The sequence below is a fragment of the Dermacentor albipictus genome, chromosome 5, assembly GCF_038994185.2.
Source record: "Dermacentor albipictus isolate Rhodes 1998 colony chromosome 5, USDA_Dalb.pri_finalv2, whole genome shotgun sequence".
Lineage (NCBI taxonomy): Eukaryota > Metazoa > Arthropoda > Arachnida > Ixodida > Ixodidae > Dermacentor > Dermacentor albipictus.
In genome coordinates, this window is record NC_091825.1 from 135,405,682 (window position 1) to 135,416,828 (window position 11,147).

Consider the following 11,147-nt stretch of genomic DNA (forward strand, 5'->3'; position numbering starts at 1 on the left):
CAAATATTCATTTTATGGCATAAGCTCTAGAGCGTGCCCGGAAACAACAAATTTAATTTTCATTACGTTATCTTTTACGTGAATCTTTTTTCCAATCTCTGATGAAAGCCCGCGAAATATCAGAAATATACCGTCACTGTGAACTTGAGCGTCGGTTTCCGTCTCCACGTGCCGACAGTGCTGACGTAGGTGCGTGGGCGCCAGAGCAAATATATATATATATATTTTTACAAGGGACATGAGACCTTCGTTATTCAGAAAACCTCGCGAGTGAGTGCGCTGCAAACCAGACGCGCAAGCGCACATTGACGTCATGCTGTTACAAGCCATTACCGTTAATTGTAGAAGGCACAAGCAAGGGTCGGATCCGGACGGCGATAGAAAAAGCGCTCGGGAGGTTGTTGTTCCGCCGTCTCAGCTGTAGCCTATCTCTGTATATATGCAGTGAATACATTTTTTTCCCTTTAGTTTTGCCTACTCCTATTCCCGTCCCATTTTATTGCGATAGCAATTATATGGACACTCCAGGCGCATTTCTGCCGTCGTCATCGGTGTCGCCGTCGCCGTGAGGTTCCGTATGAGTGAAAGTGGGTGAGGGTGAGCCGGCGAACGCGGTCCAATCTCGCTTGCACGAGCGAGGAACGCTGCCCGGATGCGCGCCCTCTCCTGCTTCGTGCGAGGCAGGGGGGTGGGGGGAAGGGGTTAAGCGGGGAAAGAGTGCGTTCTTCGCCGGCAGCTGCTACGGCACCTCTTTATCTTCGTCGCCCGCCGCTCCGTACAGAATGGAGACAACCGCGGCGTCTACTACAGTGTTGGCCACGCGAGTTGCGGACATTGTAGTAGACGCTTTGGCGGACGTCGTGGGGACGCGTTGCCGGCGCCGGTGTGTCTTGAAAGTGACCTGCGAGGTGGCTAAAGTGCGCGCCCGCGCGTGCCTCGATCATCTTCAAAGCGATCTGCGATGTTTGCAGAGAGGGCGTAGTGCCTGTAGCTTCGTAAGCGCTGTGCTTTCGACATTCCGTCCGCGTTGAAGCGAGATATGCGTGAAGGTCAATTCGCTTGCTGCTGCCGCGATACCTCACTCCAGCAGTTTTACAGCGAGTCATCGAGCGAGATGTGTTCATGTTTACCTGTGCACACGTGACACCATGCTGGTTAGTTTAGTTAAACACGTTAACGGGTTTGAGTTCATGATAGAATGTGTAAGTGCGTCTGAACAAGGATGTAGAAATAAGCAGACACACAAAGACAGCGCTGTCTCTTTGTGTCTTTCTACGTCCTCGTTGAGTCACACTTACACATTCTATCATTGTTAATTTAGTTAGTAAGCGAATGTTTACAAGTTTATATGGCCTATAACACCACTATCCTTACTTCATACAACTATATACTAATTTACTATCGCAATCAGTGCTTCGCCTTTCGGGCGGAATGATGATTTTTTGGCACAGGTGAGGGGTACAAACTGTAACGCCTGGCTCTTTCCAGAATGGCAGAAGAGAAGGCTTCTACCGCATCAGCTGGCAACGTCAATGGTTGTCCTTGCCCAGTCAAGATATCCTGGCACGTTTTGCGGAAGTGATGATGTCGACGCAGAAGATCGTTTGACGATCTACGAGCGTGCGACTAAGAACAACGGATGGCATGGTACGATCATGTTCTCAACACCCTACGTTATCGTCAAAGGACAGCAAGGGTGTGGTTCCAAAATCACGAATTCACCTCATAATTTTTGTTTCATATATCGCGGTTCTCTTCAAAGTCTGGAAAGAACCACGTAAAAATATCATTATGAAATCAACTTCATTGATTGTTCTTAAGCACGACTTGTACCACCAAACTTATGCCCTCAAACAAAAATTTGGAAGTTTATGTAATTGAACTTAGTCATTTAGCTAAGTAATCGCACTTCAAGAAAAAGTGTGAAAAACGGAAGCACACTACAAACTATATGTCGTTGGGCTCATTAGCTGAAGAAGTACCAATTTTTTAAAGAGCTCGGTTCAAGTTGCGTGAAACACCCTGAAATTCGGCGGTCGAGAATCATACGCTGATTACAGGATGGTGCTGTCAAGTAAGGACGGTTTAAGATTGGCAGGCGGGTTAAGCGAAGTTTAAATAATTATCGCTATTTAGGATGTACACGCTCCGATCAATTTTATTTTGCACATGCGTGGCGTCATAAAGGAGAGGGCTGTCCTGTATAACTTATCGCGCAAGTTGACCGCTGCCATAACGCGACGTCGGTGAATGAACTTTCGTCATTACTTGGGGCAGGGACCCATGCTTGGACATGTTGGTTTAGCATTACTGTAAGAAATAGACGCATTGTGTGGGCTGTGCCCTCTTTTGTGTCCCTGTCATTCCTACTTCCTGCAACCATACTTGCAAAAATTACGACCAAAGCTACTAGCACGTATTGTAGTGCAATGCAAGGTTTGTACATCGGCGAACACCTTTAAAAAGGTCATATGTTAACGAGTGCGATATTTTCGATTGCGTATAGTTCGCACACGCATACTAGAAATTTATTTACAAAGTGGGAATCAAGCGACGCGTATACAATGTCGCCACAGGTTGCTTCACGGCACTTACTCTTGCATTGCCGTGAAGCCGCAGCTAAATAAGAAAGACTTTACGTCAAAGACGCATCTGCAGGCAAAATAATGTATAAATGCGCTGGATTTTCGAAGAAAAAACACAGAGGGCTTAGAAAAGCAGTAGTGAAATAGGTGATATATATACAAGAGAAGTATCCGTTTAGATCGCAACAAATGCGGCGTCTAGAACGTTCGTCGTCTGCCCTACATAGTGAGGAAGCCAACAACCAACTTCTAGTTACAAGGTTTGCTCTTAACATGGCTTGCTGGACTCAGCGGCGTCAAGACGAGAGAAAGTGGGCCTGCGAGTGGCGCGTCGGAGAGTGCGACACGACACATAGTGCAATAGCAAGAAATGTTAACTCGCGACCGCGGAGGAAGAAATAAGCTCCTTACTCGGCCGCAACGCGCCAAGCCGTGAATAGCAGCTGACGTAAACACCACTTCGCCCCAAGCACAGCTAGCGAGAGCGTCAAAGCGACGAGCCATTAACGAGGCGAGAGCTCCTCAAACCGCCGCGTCCACCGAAAGACGCCCCTGCCTTTGGTAAGATAGCTGCTGTACCCGAAACCGCAGCCAAGTGGAAGTTGATAAAAAGAAAGGATAAGACAAAAGCATAAAATAAACGTGAGGGATCTCAGGTCCTGAAGACTGCAGCCGCACGAGAAATCGAAAAATAAAGAAAGAACCGCAGCGGTCGGCGGTGTCCCCTTCGTCCAACATTCGAGGCGCGTATACCACGAGTGAGAAGACAGAAGAAGCGAGCTAAAGAAACGACACAAACGGAGGTAAATCGGAGAGAGCAAAGGAAACACCGGCGGCGTTAGAGCTTTCCACAAAGGATGTGCGGCAGACAAGACGAGGCACAGGGGCAAAAAAACAAAGCAGCTCGACTGCCGCTTTAGCACGCCGAGCCTCGGCGTCTCGCGAGACGTCGCGCAGAGAAGGCGGCGTGCTGCAGAGCACCGGGTAGGGCACAGGAGTTGGGGTGGGACGAAGGCTCGCAGGAGGGGGGGTGGGGAGGAGGAAGAGAGACGCGAAGCTCCGGTTCCCCCGCGAGACAAGGGGCCTCACTCCGCGCGCCGCTCGCAGCGGCGCCGCGAAGCACGCTAGCGAGCTTGCAGGCCACGCACCAATGGACGGAGTCATCGGAGCGAAATAACAAACCCTGTCTCGCAGCACTCGAAACATTTTCGCCGTCTCTCGAGCGGCCATGGCAGTTCTGTAGCCATGGCGGCGCGGCGCACCTTGCCGAGGGAGAAAATTGCGAGAGAGGGACGGCAGGAAGCTCGCGGGCTCCCTAAAGAGGAATATAAATCCTTAACAAAGCACCGGGCGCTGGCATATATAAAGCTTGATCCATATTTAAGTAGCTTGGAGGTTGCGCGGGGGGGTTTCGAGGGATCGGGGGAGGAAGGGGAGGCACCCTTCTCTCTCGGGAGCTGCGGGTGGGCGCCGAGCTCGCTCTCTTCCCTCCGAGCATAGTGGCGCGGCGTGAAACGCCAGGGCCGGGCGGACGTCGCGCACCTTGAAACATTCTGCGCGCCGACTAATCCTCGGACGGGCAACAGTTGGCGTTGCCTGGCAACGGCTCCTTCCCTCCTGTTGCACCTCGTCGCCATGGCGATTGAGCCTCCCCGCTCGGCCGGCGAGCGGCGCCAGCCGACGACGACATTCGTCGACGCTCTTGTCTCCCCATCTCCTCCCCCCCCCCCCTACCGGCGTTTTGTCGCCATTACTATACTCGCGCTTGCATTTGCTGCTTGCTCGCCGCGAATTTGACGCTCTTTCTGTTCTTCGTTCTTCGGTGCTTCGTTCCTTAGTAGCAGCAACGACAGGCTCGGCCGTCATATTCCGTTTTCCCCGCGCTGTGCTCATGGTTACCCCGTCTTTTGGAACAGCCGCCGATGCGAACGGCTGTGCGCAACAAGCACGCCGAAATATTTCGAGCTTACTCTCTCTACCTCTTTCTCCCAGATTGCTTTGCCATAGGTACTCCTGCCAAACAAAGCGCGAAACGCCGCTGCAGCGTGGCGGTGCGCGTGCATTCTTTTGTGTTACTGCACCCCGCTCGACGAGCCGAAAATTTTCTGCCGCTGCTTTCGTTTTGCTCTTGTAATGGCGCGGCTTCTGGCATGCGCGCAACAGACGGCCTTACGGCGGGCTGCGCTCGAAGAGCAGCCGATCTTTATTAACGTCAGCGCGCTGTGCGGCGGCGCGCGCCGGTACGTCTGCTTCTTTATCGCCGCGTCGAAGGTGGGATTAGCGGCCATTAACAACTGCGTGCCTGGTTGGGGCACTAATGACGCGAGGCACGCGAAGAATAGAGCGCGTTTGGAAACGCGCGGCGCGCCTTGAAGCGAGCGTGAGTGTGCACAAGTGTTCGAAACCAGCCTTAAAAAAAGATACCCTGCTGCCGAGAAAGCAGCGCAACTGTATAACTGCGCAGGTTTGCTAGGTACATAACTTATTGCATTTCGCAGCGTATAGCACCCGCCGATCCGCTAGTACGTTCTTAAGGCCTCGGCGAGCAGGTTGCTGAGGCTCAGCGTTGATTGCGCTGAGTCGGACTTGGGATGATGACTCGCAGTTTTCGGTAGGCTGTTTTCCCCTTAATCGTCTTTGCCTAACGTAACTTGCATAGTTGAGCTGCAGTACCAGACAAAAAAAGAAAAACTATCGTTAAATTTAAGAGCTGCTCCAACGGCACACTACCATCATGCTCAATACTGGCGGGATGTGCAATCATTTCGCAAATGCTACTCTAAAACTACCCATTAGAGCTTGTTTGCGATTATCTGATCCGCCGTACGATACGTCGGGCAGAGTTACGAGCCAGATTTATCTAATGACATAATCACTGTATTGCCGGCAGTTTAATTGCGTAAAATACAGTATGGCAAGGGAAGCGTATACGGGCAAGTAGGCTAAAGCTGTATATATCTATACGCATGATAATATTTTTAAGCGCTAGTAAACCTACTATAACGTAAGAACTGCGTGATAGAGGGACGGAAGAGAGCGAGAAATGACGAGAATGATGTACCTAACGCGAACGTATACTTAGACAATGTTTTATCTAGGCAAACAGTCGTTTAACAACGCCTTCTTTGGGCTCTAATTTAGAATGAAAAAGTAGAAAAAGATTAAGAGTGTGAGCGTTACTTCGCTCGACAGGTGTGCGAGATAGGTACTGTGCAGAGTTAGAAAACTGGTCATTACTGGCTAATAGAAAGAAATGTATCTTGCGATCGCACAACACACACACACACAAAGAACCAGAAAAAATATGAAAGGTAGTAGCGTCCCGTAAAGGCTTATGTGTGTTCAGGAAAGAGACGAGGGTTATCGTTGAGAATCTGAATTAGCATTACGCTGCTTCCAACCCTATTACATGCGTACGTTTCGCAAACCTTTTGATAAAGCGCGGCTTTATCGCCAGATCACGAGTGATGCTCAGTTGCACCATAAACGTAACTCATTACCCATGAGGAGCGCCTCGCTGCTGTTTCGTCACTCTTAAACTCTCCCAGCTTACTTCTCCCGCAGCTCGCCCTGTTGGTAAAGCCGACTTTCAGGGTAAATCACGATTCATGCGCGCCGTGGCGGGCCATGATGCAGAGTCCCCTGTTGGGTATCGCAGGCAATTAAGGTTTGGTAAGCCGCCACTCTCTGATGTAAGCCCACAATTTTGAAGATTTCTGCGGGCTATGAAAGGCGCTTGTAGGTGTGACGAAACCCTGCACCACAGAAAAGAATGAATGATGGAAAGTGTAAGGTGAGCAGCTTCCCACCACGCGCAGTTTGTAGAAGCGTATCAGCCCTTCATCCCAAGCATACAGACCCTTCACCGTGCAGAGCACAATTAGATGATGATGCGCATGTGGCATTACTGCACTCTGTGTACCGATGTTATGTATCGCGATGTAATGACATCGCAGTACCAATAGTACTGTGTTGTACTCATCCTTTCATTTCAGTGCATTCATTTATTATCAGGGCCGTTCAGAAAGAAGCGTATACCAAAAAAAACATACAGAAATAAGCAAAACATAAGCATTTGGTTATTTAGTATAGTTAATTACAAATTTCAGCCTTCAACATTCTGACATCTTGAATGGAGAGTTCTGCTCATCGCCCTGCTGACCAACCCTAACCGTATCGAGCTAAGCTGTCTGAACAGTGTTACCTGAGGAATACGGCTCAGTGGTGTCATGGGAGGCCGGTAATGTATTAGGCAATGGACTCGCCTTGTGGTACCGGGACTTTCGTAATATGCGAGACTACGCACAGCACGAAGCGAGACTGTCACCAAACAAAGATATGCTGCAAGTACATATTCTTACCTCGAAACAACCAAAACAACGGGCCGGCCAACGTCACTTTCTCCGTCCCGACATACGGCGCAACAGGCGCTCCTTTGCAGCCTATATTAGAATGAGCGCGGAGACAGTTCGATACATTTTCATAATGCAGACGTCCGGAATCGATTACCCCTCGGCAGTGAGTCTCCGTGGCGGTAGAGATAAAGAAGCGCGCTTTTTCTTTTTCTCGCTCTTCTGTCGGGGAAACACTCTATATTGCGCGTTTCCACGCCTCTTCTCTTGTTGCAGACGGGCGGCCGTACTATACGAAGTAAGTAAACTAAAACAGAAAAAAAAACAAGCAGAGAGCCCGCTCATGGGCGCAAAGAGAAGGGCAGCAAAGTAAGAAAATCGGGAGTCTAAGAACACGCGAACACGGGGGCTAAGCTGAAGGAGGAGGGTTGGGGGGGGGGGGGGGGGGGCGCTGGCAAAGGAATTCGTCAATGCTTATTAAGGTTCGGCTGGCGTGACGACGCGCGGGCGACGCCTTGCCCACCACCCTCGGCAGCAGCCCCCCTCGAGAAGAGCGGTGGGAGCCCGACGACAATCGCCAGAACCAGGTCGCCGTACGCACGCACAAATACACGCCACGCATGCCTCGGACGCGACGCAGAAAGCGCGGCAGCGGGCAGACCGGCCTCGGCGGACGCCGGCGACAGCGGCCGTGCCTTTGTGCTCGCTTTCTCGCCGCACACCGTCGAAAGGCGGGGTTGGTGCCGCCGGTCGGCTGGCTGCTAGGGAAAAGCGTGCATGAAGCGGACCGATTACGAGCTTTCGCTGTTCGGCGTTGCCCGTCGGCACGCCAGGGTAAGACGACGCCGGCGCAATATTAACGCGCGCTCTGGCTCGCGCTTCTTTACTCCCCGCCTCCGCCCCCCCCCCCCCCCCCGCCTCTCGTTCACACAGTATCGGGGCGTCTTTCCCGCCCGTCTCTCCCTCCTCCTCCTCGCCCATCCGCTCAAGCAGCGACGAGAGGCAGCTCATGTACGAGGCTCTCGCCAGCCGTATAACCGACGCAGCACACGCCGCGCCCCTGGATTCGGAGACCCTATACCGGGAGCCCCGAATCTCCTCGGCGGCAGGCGAGATTGATTTATTTTTTATTTATTTTTTTATCTAGCGAGAGTCTTGCGTGACTGGGAAAATAAAAAACAGAGAGGGTGGCGCGTCAGGGATTTCGGTGCGGCATTGTTGTTCATGAACGTCAGCGAAGAGAGAGAGAAAGTGATTTGAATGAGGCTGCGTTTCTCTTTCGGAGGCGGCGCGGCATTATGAATCGGATGCGAAATTCGAGACGTCGCTCGGAAGGGCCCGATTGTCTCGCACGAGCGAAGAATAGCCTTCAAAGGCGACTGTTATTTGCTGTGTGTACCAAACATATAGATGGTTAATTTCGCTGCACTACGACCAACAACGTTTTGTGCGGAGGTTCTCTAAGAAAGCAACGAAAGACATCGATAAAGAAGCCGGGTATGACTCCAATTTCAATGTTGAATCATAGAGAGGCTGCGATACTGTCACTGCGACTACGCCTGCGCGAAATCTTCCCACTCTTTTCGTCATCTTTTCCTTTCTTTGCCGGGAGCTATACGCTACCAGCATCACGCGTCTTACGTTCCCGGTCTTCGACGTACACTCACCCTGCCTGTCTGTCATACTCTCGAGACAATAGCTCACGTACTTTGCGTGTGCCCTCAATATGCGGCCGAACGAAAAACACTCAAATCTACAGTTGACAGCTTGGACTCCCGCCCCTTTTCAGAAGAAAAGCTTTTGGGCGCGTGGAGGAGTGTTTACTTTGCCCAACGTGCCATAAAATCACTTTTGAATTTTTTAAGTGAGACTGGTTTAGACGATCGCCTCTAGAAGCTGTGAGACGTGCAGTCAGTGCGAAATGCGTTTGCACAATAACTTTTTGTGACAGGATTACTTTTTGTATGGACAAGATTACTCTTACGCGTATTGCGTCTACAGTGCGCATCCGCATATTGGACACCGTGTATATAGTATCTCATTGTGCGATAACATAATTACCCGGCACCTACCTTTCCCTGTATTTCCCACTTCCCCTTTCCCCAGTGAGGAGTAGCAGGCTAGAGACGCGCTCTCCAGGCCGACCTCTCCTCCTTTCTCTTCATTAAAATCTACTACTCCTCCTCCTCACCCTGCCTGTGCACCGTAATATACACGTTTGCATTCCGTCTAAAGTTCGTGGTTGAGTCGTGATGATTGAAAGTAGTCTGGGAAATATCATAGCAATTCCAACGACTCACCACCTTTACGTCCGCCCGTCCATCCGTCCGTCTTTGCAACGTTGGGCACACTTCTCCGAGACTGTCGACATCAGGCGCAGGCGGGAAGTGGCGCTTTAGACTCGCGCTTTAAAAGTGCGCTCTCAGTAGCAATCAAGCTAGCGTCGAGATTCACTTTTTACGTGAGAGGTATAGGGACGAGTCATTATCGTGCAGATTTAGATTTTCAGAGTGCCTCTCCTATCTTTGCGAAACTCCGTGAATGGCCTCTTCTCAAAACGTGTGGACCACCTTCGGCAATTCAGGCTGTAGTGTTCAGGTAGAGCATGCAGTTTCCCCGTGTCGTCGCTCTGTGGTTCTTTCCTTTTTATTTTTATTTTCACCCAATGTGCTTTGCGGGGTTCAACGCCAATGCTCTCTATTAGCAGATTCGAAGGATAGCCATCATGAAAGTGGTGTTCGTCTTAACGATTTCTGTTAAACAGGTATAGCATCACAAGTGCTCGACGTCAATTTTGCATTTCCGACATGTGTCCTAATCTTTATAATTGAAATGTTATTAAGTAAATAGTTTAAATTAGGTACATGTACGTTGAGATTTCTGAAGAAGATATGTTCTACCTCTTTCAGAAATGCACCTGAAAAGGCGGTCTCTTTCACAGCGCTATCTCTCGCAGACGATGTCAAACAAAAAAAATTGTTCCAAACTTTTTTAAAAAATGAAAGAAAGAAGCCGTGGCCCACAATTTAAACACAAACGTCTGCAGGCCAGTCATGGGTGGCCTGGAGATAGTTTTGTGAGGGTTAGCTGACACTTTAACGATACCGAAGCATATCTAAATTTTCATCTCGCGGGATCGGCCGCCCAATCTACGCCAGATGACGCCAACAAAAGACCGCGTATTCATTGGACTCATCTCCATACTGCTCTCTCTCTCTCTCTCTCTCTCTCGCACCTTCACACCCTTTCGCCGGGCGATCACTTTGAAAACGACCGACGCGCGGAGACTGGACGCGCGCGCGCCAGTTCTCGCCTCGCTTTCCGGGATGGAGCCGCATAGCACGGCCTCGCTTCACTGCGGAAAAACTGCAGGCTCAGGAGGGGGAAGCCAAGGGAGCAGCAACGGCCGGCCGCGGGGGCTTCGTAGCGGCGGCCTGCGTGCATATTCCGCGCCGCATTATCTCCTTCCGTGCGGGCTGCCACGGCACAGCGCTCTCCTGCCTCGGCAAAGATTTAATTAGGCGTGCGCTACAAAGCCGCTCATCCCTTGCGCGGGGACGGCCGCGGGCAGCGGGGATGTGACGGCAGGCGATGGAGGAAGAGGAGGACGTTCTACTTCCGAGCGCGCTGACTGAATGAACCGAATAAGAAACAACAAAATAAAAAAAGAACGCGACCCTAATCAGATCGGCGACAAGAAAGGAGCGTGGCTGCAAGGGGCAAGGCAGGGTCGCGGCGTGAGGCCCTCGAGACGCCATTGTGTCGGAGTTTGGCGGCGTGGACGATTACCCGTGTGAGAGGCGCAGGGAGGGAGATATGGGGACAGTGTGAGATGAAGGAAGCCCCTGACGGCTTGGTTGCCAGTAGTGCCGCCTTTGGAACGTCAGCCGTCGATTCCAACGCGATCCGTATATACACAATTTGACGCTAGAAGGGGACCGCGTAATTAATCCGACAGAATCTAGTTTTTTTTTTATATATATATATAGGGATTCGCTCATTGAAATCCTCGCGGCTGAGTGTAAACGCCAGAGGATAGAGTAAACCAGTTTCTGGCTGGCACCTCGTAGTTAAGACTGGCGATTAGATTCATTCTTCCTATCTGCTTTCTGTTGCGACAACGCTGCTGAAATCGCCCAAGCGCACTCAACCGATGAGAAGTAGGAGGGTGTTGTTGGCTGCGGACCCATCCAGTCTTTCGAAACTTGCC